We start from the raw sequence: 15,992 nt of genomic DNA, 5'->3' as shown, positions 1-15,992 counted from the left end.
ATAAAGAAAGTGATTGTCATTCATCATTACGGAGTTTTATTTTGGAAATATACCTCTGTTTCTTTCCTCTACCTTAAGGTTGCCTGGAAGGAATCGCTTTAACACTAAGGTCGCCTCTTGTGCATTATCTTTCTTGAATTGGGGAACAATTAAAATTATTTTGATTTTTTTAAATTAAGATAGTAATAAAGCCAATGGATATCATACAAACGGTACGATAAAAACCATTTTGATGTGGTAACGTATGACGATGAAGATTTATAAGTAATATAGTATTATAGTATACGTATGCTGATATTTATAAGTTCAGCTGTTTTTTTCGGCAATTTAGGAAGAACTTAGCGAGGTCCATAGAGTCTAGATTTAATATGACTACTCTTGATGATATACTAACCAATAGTAATCTAGTGTGAACATTTAAGTATTCATACATATCAATGTGTCTAAATTAGTGTATTATTATATGTAATATATGTTTAGGTTCATTAAAAAAAATCTAGCATTAGATTAAATTTTGTTCCTCAATCAATAAGTTCTGACACGATTGCCTTAGATTTAAATATAATATTACATACATTATAATATATATTTATAAATATACTTACACTTGAAGCAGTTTGAAGTAATCAAGCAATTAAAATCATAAAAACAATAATATTATATCGTAGTGAAACCATGAATACAATTACAGTTTTGATAACGACGCGGAAGGCAAAATGTTAAACAAACAAGCTTGCTATTAGAACCAAGCATTTGCATTGAAACTGTTATCGGGTTGTTGCTCATAAATCACAAAAACCTTTTTCTATTTATTCCCTCCATAATTTTCCTCGCGCTCGCTTAATATCCGGTACTACAGATTAAAAGCCTGTCTTGCATCCGGCCGATAACAGATTTCCCATCAGTGACTAAAAGCGAAACTGTTACTTAAAATAATACACGATAAGACTTTACACGTATTACATATTTTTTTCTGATATACTATAAAATCAGAAGTATGAGAACGCCTTAAACAGTTCCCTTTCAACTGACAATTTACGAACAAAATAAAACGACTTTAAATTTTTCGACGTAAAAATTTTCGGACTTTTAACACTGGATTTATTCTGGCATTCTTGCGCCAGCATATTTCACGAAAATTACCACAATCAAGGAGGTAACCTCGCTTAGTTCGTTTAGAGTAGATGAAATGATTAAAAAGTTACGTGTGAGATGGTTACTCGCCTATTTTCTGTACTGATTTCTACCAATATTTTTTGGTGTACATTTATAGTTCCTTCTGGATGATTCCAGTTTCATTACTCTTATAATAAATACGAAAACATAGGAGCCTTAGAACTTATTTATTCCTGAATATTTCTTCATTCTTTCCGACTAAAACCCATAATAAGGTAAAGTTAAAGGTTACTGTTGTTGTGCAGACAATCATCGATCTTAAAATAAGTTTTCGAAAACTACGCAGACGCAATATTTCTATAGTTGTTGACTCATCAGAAATGAGTGTATATGGAGGAGGTCAAGCGCTTATAAGTTGAGGTAAAACACGATCATTTGTAAACGTAGAGCGATGATTCACAGGAATTTCCTTTTTGGAAATAATTAAAATTCTGCAGTGTCATTTCTCTGAACATTGTGAGGTTTTAAAGGACAAGTGTCACCTCTATATAGTATAGTTTTGCGAATTATTAAAAATATATATTATTCAAGAATTTATGTGGATACACGTTTGGTTTTAGCGTTTTCATTTATATTAATACGTATATTATTCGGAAAAGTTCATAGCAAACCGCCGACCCGCATTGAAATAGCTCCAAATACTCGCCGAGAAAGCTCTTTTGCCAAGAGCTACAATACAGCAGGAACATTTTCAGCCCATTATTTTACATTTGTACATAGTACGAGCGTTTCATTTCAAGCTACGTATGATTAAATTGTATGAACTTCACAGGCCAGGAGAATGTATTTATTTCACGATATTAAAAAGAACAATATGTTTTTATCAAGTTTCAGTGTTACCGTAATCTAATACGCAGCCATTGAGGTCTTGTGAGGTCGTTTAATCGGAGTGTAACCGATATCCAGTACAATGTACACTGTTTGACTGACTATTGCAACACACTATCGCATGACGGCACAACAATACCAAACAGACGCAACTTTAATTATACGCAAAGTTAAATCGGGTACGTTCAAAAATGAACCGTATGTGTGCAAATTTAAGATTGGGTGACGAAAATTTAGGATGTGAATTTTTTTTTGCAGAGGCCTCTGTCATTAGGGAGCGGTGTGCATGACAGATTAAGGCCGAGTATTGTGTGTCGTATACGGATGAAGTTGGACGGTTTCAGTCCTTTTGTAATCATTTTCTGAGTTATCAAATGACTGTTTTTTACCATTTAGGTAACGTTTACTATTTCTATAAAGATTTAAAACTTAGTAGACGTCATATGTAGATCGAGAAACATCCGGAAATTTACATAAAATTATAAAATACTAACTGTTCCCCATGAATGCAGCCGCGTCTTTATTGTTAATGATACTTTTCATAATTTATCTTCGCTCGTATCTAGGTTCTAAACATCCTAATTCAAATTACATAGCAAATGGTATTGACGTTTCGTTTTGATGAGGAAATTAAAGTCCCCCTCATTATCTTTTAATCTGCAATTAAATAGTGCGTTACATTGTTTATGAACTTGAACATAAACTTCGAATAATTTCTAATAAGAAACATCTTGTTTAGACACGATTAATTTTGTTAGTGAATCACGGGACACATCATGATACAAAACTATATATCAGAGAATATACAACCAGAACAAAGGAAATAAACAATCTCATACTTGTTGAATCATCGTCCTTGTGTCAGTTGAAAACTAACATACAGGAATTAATTCTGAGGAAGTTCTTTATGTTATCTTATTTTAATAGAATCAACAACAGATTCTATTTTCGATATGTATTTTTATGAAACAGCTTCAGATTACAAGGTAAGTGTAATTCCACTTAGAACCACAGTAAATTGCGTTGAGCCGTAGTAGTAAAAAACTCTAGTGCGATGACATTTACTTAAATATCCAGCTAACGAGTGTCTAATGCGCTTCTTAACGAGTTCATCTGCATTGCAAATCCAAGGAGCCTCATTAGAATGAGTGCTGTCTGCTGAGACGTGAAGTGCACGACTAGATCGTTACAATATTATGTTCGTAACTAATCACAATCAAGGACAATGTTCAAAATGCCGAAGGATCCTTCCTGAAGGTTTGGGTTAAGTATATTTTATATCTTAGCTGAATAGTGCCTGGTCTTTTTTCTTACAGGATCACAGATCCTAAAAGACCTGGGTAGCCACTAAAAAGCTATTATATTTTTCTATAAATAATGTTTCAGTTCGAAGTTTGGAAGTCGGTTGAGTTAATAAAAGACTGACTACATCATGGCTGTATTTCTTGAAAGTTTATTTATTTATAATTTATTGCACATAATGTGGAGAACGGATGATATCAGAGCAAAGGCGGTCTTTTTGCAATATTTAACGGACAAACTTTGGTGAAAGATTTTTTGTTATAGAAAGGTTTTAACTTCACTCGTGAATGTCTAGATAAACTCCTGCAAGTTAACTTGGAACAATTTCGCCCTAACGATTTTGATTTTGACTAATTTGGTGCAATTAAAAGATTTCAACCTGACGTCTTAGAACTTAAAACGAGCAAAGACGCGAGATAAAACTAATTAAAGAGGTTTTATGTATTGTCGTAAACATCAAAACATTAAAGTAAGTAAATAACCAGTAGTTAGAGTAATTTCTGAGGCCTAAAAAGCGAATTGAGCGTTATGAACTCAATTCCATTACATCAAGGTTATTTCGACTTTTACGAGATCACAATAGTTTACATTGGGCTGAAGGAAATGACAGTCGTACGAAAATTAATCACCGTCTATCCTTGAACTTAGGTTTACCGAAAAAGGAGGTTATATACTTTTATGTGGACAAATCAACGTGGTTTAATATTTCAATTGTTTCATAAACACAAATAAATTTAAAAATGAACGGCTAATTTATATATCCCGTAACAAATGTTGCATGTACGAGTTTAGCCTAATCAATTTAGACAATAACAAATTATTTAAAGTATATATAAAATTCGCACATATTGAAATGATGCAAATTCTAGGTAGCCTTACAGAAAAAGTATTGTATATATCATTTAATAATGCATTTATTTTACAATAACCACGTTATTCCTTTTACAACAACTCACTATTTTGACGGTTTTTTTTTTTAATGATTTTTTTTTATAATATTCTAAATTACTCACTCACTTACTCACACTTACTCTTACTCTGTCTGTCTGTTGCTCTTTCACGGCTAAACCATTGAAGCGAATTTGTTAAAATTTGATATAAGGCAAGTTTAAGCCAAAAAGGACATACAAGGGCTATTCGCGCAATCTATAACCTAGGAGCTAAAGAATCATTAAGGCATAAATTTAAAGAAACAAAAACTTGTTACTCCTGTTACTCGACTGCATAGAGTCAGTAACTCTTGTGAGCAATGTATACGGTTTTACAACAGGATCCCAGAAAGCGTTCAAAATGCCTCTGTTGCCAAATTAAAAAAAAAAATGTTAAGGAACGCTTGTGTGCGAAAGGTTATTGTACAATTAGAGAGTTTATGATTGATAGCACACCAATCCCTGGGAATGAAACCATTCATATTCATCTTATGTAAATAGTAAAATTGACAAAAAAAAATATGACCCGCTGAGTTACTTTAGCCGGTTATTCTCAGGTTAGGTTATTATCTTTTCCGAACCGGTGGTAGTGTTCAATTTGATTATCAAGTGTAATGCTTCTATATTGAATAAAGGAGTTTGAGCCTAACACGTGACGACTAATCCCGAAAACACAAGCGAAACATTAGGTGACAGCGAGTAGTTTATATGTGGATATAGTTCCATTTTGCATCTGTTGCATAAAATATACAACTCTAATATCGGTCACAACTGACAAGAGTAGTGTCAAATAAACTCGACGGGCGAATCTAAGCCGATATTATCCTTGACAGAAGAGGCTTGGCCCATTAATGTTACTATATTGGTTTCGCTCACGAATGCTAATTACGACGCGTCGTTCAAACGCGTTCGAATAACAGGAAAGACTTTAACGGCTCGTTTATTGTAACGCGAAAACAATCCGTCACAGGTGTACAATAACGTTTCGTTAACTATAGAAACCGGGTATAACTAATTTAAATATTTTGTTTCTGTTCAAATGTACATGCCAAATGTTACCGAACTGCCTATTTACTGTTACAATAAGTCTTCAATATAGGCCATTGAACTATGATACTTATATGACATCTAAATCTTAAAACTAATATGATTTAATATAAATGTAAAATAGTATATAATTGAGAATTTTAACTATTTTTAATGCTTAATAATATTTAATATATCAATCGAAGCAAACCACCTCAATATCTTTTAAGAATCTTTTGTTTTTTATTAATTGAAATTGTCCAAGGTTATAAACATTCGTCCAAAAACCAAATATAAAACCTCTTTTAGTTTTAATGCTCGTATAACAATGTCAATATAAAAAGAAACATCTATGTCTAAGTCGAGCTATCCGCGCAACGGTACCGAGACCAGACCGGTATAAATATTTGTTTTACCAATACAAATGTCGGCTGTGGCAAACGAACTCGTGACCTTATGTGAATACATTGAAGGAGATTGCATCCGTCCCACCGAGGAAGGTAGTAATGCCTCAACAAAATAAGAGCGAAGTTAGCGTGATTAAGAATATCATATAAATAGGGCCCTTTACATATGTACGTACGAGTATCGATAGGATACTGTTAGGTTAGAACGCGAACATCTTAACCGATGATTGCGGGTTCAAAACCAAGCAAATTTTCGGTGAAGGAAAACATCGTGAGGAAACCTGCATGTGTCTAATTTTAACGAAATTCTGCCACATGTGAATCCACCAACCCGCATTGGAGCTGCGTGGTGTAATATGCTCCTCACCTTCTCCTCAAAAGGAAAGGAGGCCCTAACCCAGCAGTGAGAAATTTACAGACTGTTACTATTATACTGCTTATGTATGTTATTGATAGATAAACGTCTAAAACAAACCACAAAAAAAGTTTTTAGCATATTTATGTTTTTCGGTTTTTCTTCTATTCACCTCAATCTCTAGAAACCTTTCAATTCACCTTCCTCCTCTTACACACGTCATCTCTCACACAGTCAACATTTTTATTTTTATTTTGTGTCTCCCTTGTTTGCTATCCCTATTCGCTCACAACAAACTTCATGTAATCCGAAATTCATGTACATACATAATTGATATGAATGTGATTTCGTGTTAAATAATAAAATAGAGATGCCGATTTTTTTTACTTTAATTATTCCCAGATAATGTTTTCTAACGGGACATAAAGCTCATACCACTCTTATCGGTGATCAATATATCAAGCTAAGATGTTTAATATTTAACGCGTAGTTTCAAAACAATCTAAACAATACAACTTCAGGTCTCTTGATTTAGTCACTGTCTTAGCGCATCGGTTACTCATTCAGAATCGAAGTCGTAATAAAAAAAAAACAAATAACACCCAGTGTATAAATAGCTGGCTATTAGCCGTTAGGCTTTTGTTCAAGTGAAGTTAAAATAAAACAATCGAAATTAAAAGTCAGAATTGATAAATTACAAAACAAACAAAACATTGGATTCATTAAAAAAAAAAAAAACGGACAGTTACACTAAATGTATAATTTCACTAATATAATATCTATTAATTTTTTTTATTATCTTTTTGCCTTATGAGTATCCATATTTATACAACATACTCGTGTAAAATACGTTAATATATCTGCATTACATAATATACGTATAGCTGTAATCTGTTTCCTTCCAGCCTTTCTGTCAAGGGAGACTTTTAAACTTCCTCTTACGTACTTAATTCGTAATCTATCCATTTACGTCACTCTGCTATTTATCTCAGCATTCTCATCTCGGTGGAATGCATTCGACTTTCATCAGTCAAAAAAAAAAAAACAATTATGACAAATATATAAATTTATTCTACAAAGCATTTCATATTTGGAGCATTGAGACCACGCTGACAATAAAAAAAAAAACAATTTGACATGCATGGTTGAAAATAAAACAAATAATGTGATTAACTTTGTTGGTGATAAGGTTTTATGTGTTCGATGTTACTATGTTTAAAAGAAAATCCATTCCAATTCAAACATAATGACATTATGACTATGAAATCGATTCGATCGATATTTTATACGCTTCTGAATATATTTTATGTTTTGCGTACATTTTTGCATAATCCAATGAAACCGACTATCTATGTAAATATTTTAATTGACATGACAGAAATCGAATAAGCATAGATGTTCGCAATCATACAGTCACTGAACCTGATTTGATTTTTTTTTAATGAAATCATATATTTTTTAACTAACCATAAAACTAATTTAGGTTATGTTGAAATAAATACGAAAGTTTGTATGTTTCGTACTCAATCAAGATTATACGCTTCGACGAATTCAAATTTAATTAAGCAAACAATCAATTTTCTTTTTCAAATTTCATAAAAAAAAACCTCAGACGTATAGTTAGCCTAATAACTTAGGCCTTTCATTAATATTATATGTTACAGTTAAACTTAAGCCTAGGTGCAAATGATTAATTCACAAATAAATAATGAATATATTTCGTAATCGTAAAATTAATGATATTACGAGAAATCAGAGACATATCGTAATATGTGTCGTTTCGCAAAAAAACATTCTTAATTTATTCAAACTGATGAATGTATAACATCATTTAAACATGTCTGGTGTTACGTGCGTGCCAAATCAAATAGGCATTTTCGCGTTAAAATAAAACATTCCGTTGCTCAGCCTATGTTTGGCTTCGGTTCAAAGCACGCGTTCGCAATGTCAATGACACTCTAAGAACTGTATGCAATTAAATCTAGAATACTCAATTCGGTTAAATTAAACGATTACTGTTAATTATACAATTGTTCGTACAACGTTTAGTGTTTCGTTTTAACGTACGAGAAAATACAATTTTGATAGCCGTCTTAAAATATAAATATAAACTTTTATTGGCAAACTGAAAGATGTATTGTTTATATGACCGATATACATGTAAAAATATTGGACGGATTTAGTCCAGTGGCCTAATTACTGACGTTTCGTCGGTAGAGCGCAATATGTGGTTAGTCGACGTCAACTCATTCAGGATATTATATATTTTTTCTTTAAAATAGTTCGGCAGACTGGGAAATAGGTCATCTGGTAAGTAATCATTTAATGTTTCTTACAATAAGCATTGCAATAAATATTAACTATGTCTTACATTTTAATGCGCAACCAACGATGGGTAATAATATTTTGAACTAAAACTGAGTAACGTGGTCAAGGAAGTGACGTCACCTTTCAGACGTAGTAAAAAAAAGGGGCATCCATCTTGGGTTGTGACGGCGGTAAAAAAATTGAACCGTCAGTTGGGTTCTTGATGAATTTCATGATTTTTTTTTTGTATATGAGTAAACTATTTAATGAGTGTCCGTCAATATTTCTTTTAAGTGTTTTAGTAATGGTCGATTATAATATACGTATGTATTGTTTAATAGTTATTTACAAGCTTTAGTGTTATGGTCTAGAGTAATGCTTTAGTAAAAATCTTTAAATAGCACTATAATATCCGAATCTAGAATCTTTTGTCGCTTAAATTATCAATTTGATTGATTCCCAGATAATACTGTTTCGACTGTTGGTTGGAATGAACAAAGAAAATGTTTTAGCCTGAATCTAAACAATGGTCTTCTCAAAGATTATTCCGGACAATAGAATACCCTTTTCAATTAGACTATAACTTTCTGCACCAAATCTTCGACTTAATGCTGATAAATTTGGTTGAATAAATAGCAATTTGAAATGGAATAATAGAAGTATTCTAATATATTTTGTACGCGAGATCTTTCGTTTTTTTAAATAGAATTAATACCCAATAGCATTTAGGATTTATGTAACTTTGTACTCAGCTATGTAAACCTGCATGTGCCTAATTTCAACGAAATTCTGCCACGTGTGTATTCCACCCACCCGCATTGGAGCAGCGTGGTGGAATATGCTTCAAACCTTCTCCTCAAGGGAGAGGAGGCCTTAGCGCAGCAGTGGGAAATTTACAGGCTGCTTATGTAATGTAATGTAAATCACTGTAAAAAAGTAACTGAATGCTTTATGAACACGGCCTATCACAATAATACGTATGAGATGAGAATGAAATTGATATTCATATTTTAATGAAATATTGCAGGTACCTTAACTAGAGCGAAAATAATATTAAATAAAACGTCGTTTTTGCAAATGATTTTTTTTTATTAATATATCAGTTACTAGCGACTCGACCCGGCTTCGTATTTTTATAAGGATATTTTTTTTGTTTTGAACGTATTTTTTGGTTGCACATAATTTGGAATCAGTGATAACAGATGTTCTGTTTTAAGATGTATTTCTTATAGACTTTTTTTATAATTGTGAAAGGTAGGCTTATATGCATAATGTAAATATAACTTATAGCACTCAGGAATAATGAAGCTTTCTACCAGTGTTTTTTTTTAACTGGATCGTTCAATCCTGAGATTACCTACACCATTCAAAACAAACATGCCGAGATGGCCCAGTGGTTAGAACGCGTACATCTTAACTGATGATTCAAACCTAGGCCGGCACAGCTAAATTTTCATGTTCTTAATTTGTTTATAATTCATCTCGTTCACGGCGGTGAAGGAAAACATCGTGAAGAAACGTGCATGTGTCTAATTTCAATTAAATTCTGCAATTCATCACCGACCTGCATTGGAACAGCGTGTGTGAATAAGCTCCAAACCTTCTTCCCGATGGGAGAGAGGAGGCCTTAACCCAACAGTGGGACATTTACAGGCTGTATTTTACTTTTTTTTATACAGACAATTTCACCTCTTTATAATATTACTAGATTGCATACTGATAGAGTTGCCATTTTAAAATAAAATGATGGTTTATAAAATTCCAAACTACAAATAAGTGAAGGCAAGATAAGATGCCTGTCTTATTATAGAAAATGTCAGTTTCTTTATAATAGATTTTTGACCTTTACCTTTTGTTTCCATGTTTAAGAAATAATTTATGTATATTACGACATCATTATTCGCCAGTTCGCACCGTCTAAGTTTCAGTTCAAAATCCATTTTGAGCTATACTAGTTATGTTCTTCTAATAACCAAAAAGCAATTAACATATTTCTTATTCCCCTGTCTACGATAGGTTTGAGCTGGGAATGTATATTACAATAGCATAAGATTGGAATCGAGCTTACGACTTTTATATAGATATACAGATGGATTTATTTGTATGTAATATTCTGCAATGTAATTTGCCGTGAAACATATATATATTTAATAAATAAAAATAATGATTTTTATATATATAAATATGCGCTCCTCAATCATTTTCTGGTTACAATTAAACTTTGGTAAGTTGTTTTGCGTACGCCAGCGAAGGTTCCTAAAAAGCAAGAATTTTTCTTTGTCTATATTGAAGGACATCAATACTATTGTTTTATGTAGATACCCGTGCGGAGCCGGAGCGGGTGACTAGTTTATGCAATAAAAATTGACGAATAGAGGATGTGAATGCAAAACGGTGTATTCCTTCCGGAGGGATCGAGTCATGAGGGGAAGCGTCAATAAAACGAACATTACGTGATTCTTAAAATCGATTCGCACTTTATAAATATGTACTCGAAGACGTCTCACTATTAGCTTTAAGACAGGTTGGGAGTTGATTCCACTTCGCGGCCTCAGTGTCGCTTGGTGGGTTTAAGCGTGGTACTATATTATCAGTTATATCCAAGTGTTTGGACAATATTTTCACAACTGAACACTGAATGAATTATAAACAAAAAATATGTTTGCAAAAGCTCAGTGGTTGATCCATCAAAACACGTGGGTCGTAAGTTCTACCTTCTACTGGGCCTTCTTGACTTTACAAACAGTCCCGGAAAATCTCGACAACTAAACATACACAACAATAATACCGTTTTGTACATAAGGAGTCTATATTCTATATATTTTATATTGTTATATAATGTATGCAGGAGAATCATGCCTAGCATTTGAAGTTTGTAACAAATGAGGGTAACGCTACACAAACCTACATATATATAATTTAAAACTTAACTAGTAATGGATTATAAAAACAAGGATATTTTAAAACAATTGAAACGGTTAAGATGTTCGTTAACAACTCGGAATGTCACCCGGAGACAAACTAGACAGGTTTCGACGAAAATAAAACTTAACATTTGTATAAGTTCGCTTTTTTAATAAGCAGATAGACGTGTTCGATTAAAAATAAAACTACTGCTAGAGCATTCATATAATTCTAGAAAATAATAACTGACAAGAGTAGGTACGTTTATTATGTAGGTACCTACCGACGCAAAAAAAATATTCATTTTATCTCAATGAGAATATTATCGTAATTAGACTTAATTTAAATTTATCTTATCGGTATTAAATGATTACCAATTAATATCATACTATTTTATATAAATTACTTTAAAAAAAAAAAAATTCAAATAACTATTAACAAAAACATAAGATATACAGATCTTTGAAGTCAGTATTTTTATTTTAGTTGTAAATAAGTAATAGTTTTTATAAATACGGATATAAGATTTTATACGAGGCGCTAAAATATAATTACTCCTTTTAGCGACACAGTATTCCACCTGCCTACCTAGTTTATTTATAATGATTTTTATATTATGTATTGCACATAATACGCATATATATTTGATATCGTAAACGGCGTGCATACGATGCAGAAGAATATTCAATATTGAACAAAATTGCTTCACTTTTCCAGGGACGTATCTCCATATTAATATATTTTTGTAAATGTAAGTACTGAAACTAATCGTGAATATAAAATTGGATTTTTCAGTAAGATTACATCTTAAGATACGACTTCAGTGTGCTGGATTATCGACTTCAATTGAGAGTCTGAATTGTCTGTCTGTTCAAACAACGGTGTATCCGTTTGAACAGTATTGTACTACAATCGCGAGGTATTTATCGAGAAGGGATTAAATGCCAATACCTGTAAAGGGCAATAACGGACCAATGGCCTTCGGCTTCCGCAATCCTGACATTTATATATAAACAACCACTACAGCAGACATTTTATTTTCATGGATTATTAAAAGCCTTAAGATTATAAAAATAGTTAATATGACAATGAGTAAATAAATAACGTATTTTAAATTTACTTACTTCCGTTAATCGTTTATAAATTAAAACCAATCTAAAATCTAGATGCAAAAGACAAGACGTGTTAGACAAACGTCATTATGACTCAATCAATGACGAATAATTTAAAGAATAGGTTTAAATATAGATCCGCCTCTAGAAACTATCATTATGTTCACAATTATATAAAATCAGGATATTTTATACAATTGTGAATATACGTTATGAACTGTGAATATTATCGTTTCGTATACTATAATAGTAAGAAACGATTTCGTTCAATCAACGTAATAAAACCAAAACAAATCAAAATGCTTTGGGTAAAAGACAAAATATGTTTCGCAAACTTTTTAAAATTTCCTCACACGAAACCGCGACGCTATGTTTAATATTAACAATTCGTATAATGCAATTCGTGATTATAACGATTCAGTCTCATTAAAGTGATATTAAAGCGTTATAATTAGACACAATTCAAAGTTCCCAAACGTGGTTTATGTAAGATGACGAATCTTGTTAAGAACAGTGTATATAAATTTTTATATATCATGAAATATTAGTCATTAAAAATGTCTGTAACTGTATTTGATTTTTATCGCTTATCCTTTTTAAGAGCCACAGACGCTTAATAAAACTGTGATTAAATTGTTAAGCGTTAAGGCTAATATCTATAATATCATTAAATCACGAATTTATACCGCAAAAACATTCCTATTTTATTTTAATATCACGGGATTTCGTATTTGCTTATAGTGTACAGTTTATTAGTGGTCACTTTGATTCAGTATGATTATGTTTTTCATTGGATGATCCATTTCGCTTTAGATCTCAATAAGTCTAATTGATGAGGATCCCGAAAATTGTCAAGTTCGCAATTCAATTATTTTCCCAAAAAATACGAAACGCCTGTCATTTATTGAAATATACATAAACATCCATATACTTCTCTCTCTTTCTCTCTCCGATAAATATTTGTCGTTTCTCACGAGAAACTCCAAAGCCAAACGTATGCTTCGAGTTGCAGTGAGCATTGCACAAATTAATCGACAAAATAAAATAATCCAGACAGCAATTACGATTAATAAAATTTAATTAACTTAAACTATAGCTACCTCTGGAAATAATTTTATTTCGCAAATACAAGCACTTATTTTTTGTTTGGAAACCTATATTGTGCATTCGTCAGCCATTTTAAACTGGTAGCCAATGAGTAACATCGCAAAAAAAAATCGAGTAACGAACGCGCTTATAAATAACTTTCAAGGTCAAATTATATTATTGTAGATATAGAAGTGTAATTTATATCTTATACGACTCTTGTCATCGAAGGTGCGTGTATTCTATCCGTTAGTGGTTTCCGTAAACCTGATACGACCCGTCTGTCTAGAAAAAACTTATATTATACATATATATACGTATACATACGTATACATCCTGATCTGATCTGAGTTTAATAGTTCATTTATTTACCCATTAAGATAATTCCTATCTTAATCAACAACTTTCTGATGCTATTTGAATCTATCGTGCGATGAATCATATTAGATTCTAGTATGCCAGTAGCCATTTGCTACTTATCTATGAATTGACGTGTCACCGTTATTTATTATCACCGAACATTTCTATTGAAGATAAAACGCAAATAACTCGACTCCACTGATATCGAAAGGTTACTCAATGATTTATCCAATGAGAAACATCAATAGTAATACGAATCATATTAGAAACAAAATCATTAAAATGTGGCAAAATTTAAATATAGCAATTCATTTTGTATGTTGTCTGATCGACTGGCAAGTCTTTTGAACGAAACCGAGGGTTTTTTTTTTATACAATCGCTTTACGATTGCTGTCAAGGACCATAAAGCCGTTACATTTTTTTTCTCGGCGTAAGGGACTGTTGAATCACTACCTGGATGTGAAGGGTTAACTATTGTAATGAATCTTTATCACTATCGTAGAGATAGACAGTAAAACGGATGCCAGTGCCCCGGTGCAATATTTAATAAATTTGTCGTATACGTCGGAGATGTCTGAAAAAGTTAGAAACTTATAAGAAAATATCGAATTGAACATTTTTCATACTACGAGGCAATTTGGCTTGACTGATGCCTTGAAATTTTTTAACAATTGAGATATTTTTTTTGTTCAACAATATACTAAGTGAAACTACTTCCCAAGCTCCGAATGTTACAATGTTTCGTAATAAAATATTATCCTTATATCATTCCATAGTTAAACATCAGAATACCCACCCACATAATACCTAAAAATGAGCACAGCCTAAAATTTACTCAGTGTTTACGGAAAAAAAGTGATGGTTTGATTCTAAATAATGGTTTTGGACAACGATGAAACATATCTTACGAATATAAAGTAAGAGGAAATAGAATAACAATACAATTGCGAAGCGTTTGTTTTCTGACCGAAAAGAATGCCTAAAAACATACCTTGATTGAAAAATAAACCGTATCCGAATAGCAGTTCCACAGCTCAAGTCACAATTAAGTTCAACAAGTAACAATCACTCACAAATATTGTTTATTCACGTAAATTGAACTCAAATCATAACAATCCAATCCAAGTGTAAGAAAACACGATACGCAATAATAACACGTCCGTCCTGTTAGCGCGCCAAATGGCGACTGGCCCGCCGCGTCAGGCACTCCGCAGGTTCGCTTTCATCAATGAACTATACCTGTGTTACATTGTCATACAATATGACTATTTTCATTGCTCTGTATCAACTATGAAGCTACATGTTTTTCATTAAAAATCAGCAATGGAAGGACAACTTTCTAGTGAATCGATTAAAAGGCCTAAAATTATAAAGAAATGCAATGCAATGAATATCAACTGCAGTTTTTAATTCCTGCTTTAATGTACCAATGTATTTATCAACCATCATGTTTTGAGGCTTCCACAGTTCAAATGTGAGTGTTTTATAAGGAAGTTTAAGGGTATGTACTTGTTATATCTAATATACATGTGTACGTATGTTCTTGAAAATTTCTTGCCTCGCTATTCTTGATCTCGAGAACTAATGACGATATCAACTCCAAACCAATTCCATACGATGTCTACAGCATTATGAAGACTAACTACATGTTTAGTTTTTTTGTTAAACGAATGTATAAATATAATGGAAATTATCTTTATAGATGGGCACACTTTCATTTAAAAGATGATAATAAATGCTATTTATCTAGAACGAAAACAAATTAAAAAAAAGGATGTTCATAATTATGGAAGTTGGTTCCGAGGAGGAAGTAGCCAAATTTGGATGATGCCCTACAAATTGTATTGGACACAGGGGTCATTGTACTTTGAACATAAAAAGAAACATTTACTCTAACAGAAGACTCGTTTCTTTAAATTGAGTTTTGAAGATTTACAATATTGTTAAAAACACTATTATTATAATTATTTTGGATCACTTTTAATATTATTTATTAATCTTTATATCTTAATTTCAGTTATTACAATATACCTAATTGTAGTTAAAGTAGTCTGATCGACTGGCAAGTTTAAGTAAATACATAAAATATAATAACATGATATGGCACATCGTGCAGAAAATTATGATTAATGACATAATCAGTTCAATATACAACAAATATATAGTTGGTTAAAGAATTCTTACTTAATATTATAATTG

The 15,992-nt window shown here is 32.0% G+C and overlaps 1 protein-coding gene across 2 annotated transcripts in view; it reads right to left on the bottom strand.

The window, feature by feature from the left end:
• Nucleotides 1–15,992, bottom strand: part of LOC125065233 — a 77,207-nt gene that overhangs the window by 31,230 nt on the left and 29,985 nt on the right. The window contains exon 1 of one of the 2 annotated variants that reach the window (XM_047672744.1): nt 14,785–14,973. The exons of the other annotated variant lie outside the window; for it this stretch is intronic. The gene's annotated coding sequence lies outside the window, so the exon portion shown is untranslated. Of the gene's footprint in view, nt 1–14,784; nt 14,974–15,992 lie in introns of those variants that run through there. 2 annotated transcript variants of the gene reach the window in all.

This window comes from Vanessa atalanta, chromosome 1 (genome assembly GCF_905147765.1).
Source record: "Vanessa atalanta chromosome 1, ilVanAtal1.2, whole genome shotgun sequence".
Classification (NCBI taxonomy): domain Eukaryota; kingdom Metazoa; phylum Arthropoda; class Insecta; order Lepidoptera; family Nymphalidae; genus Vanessa; species Vanessa atalanta.
This window is presented reverse-complemented; position numbering and strand designations above follow the sequence as displayed.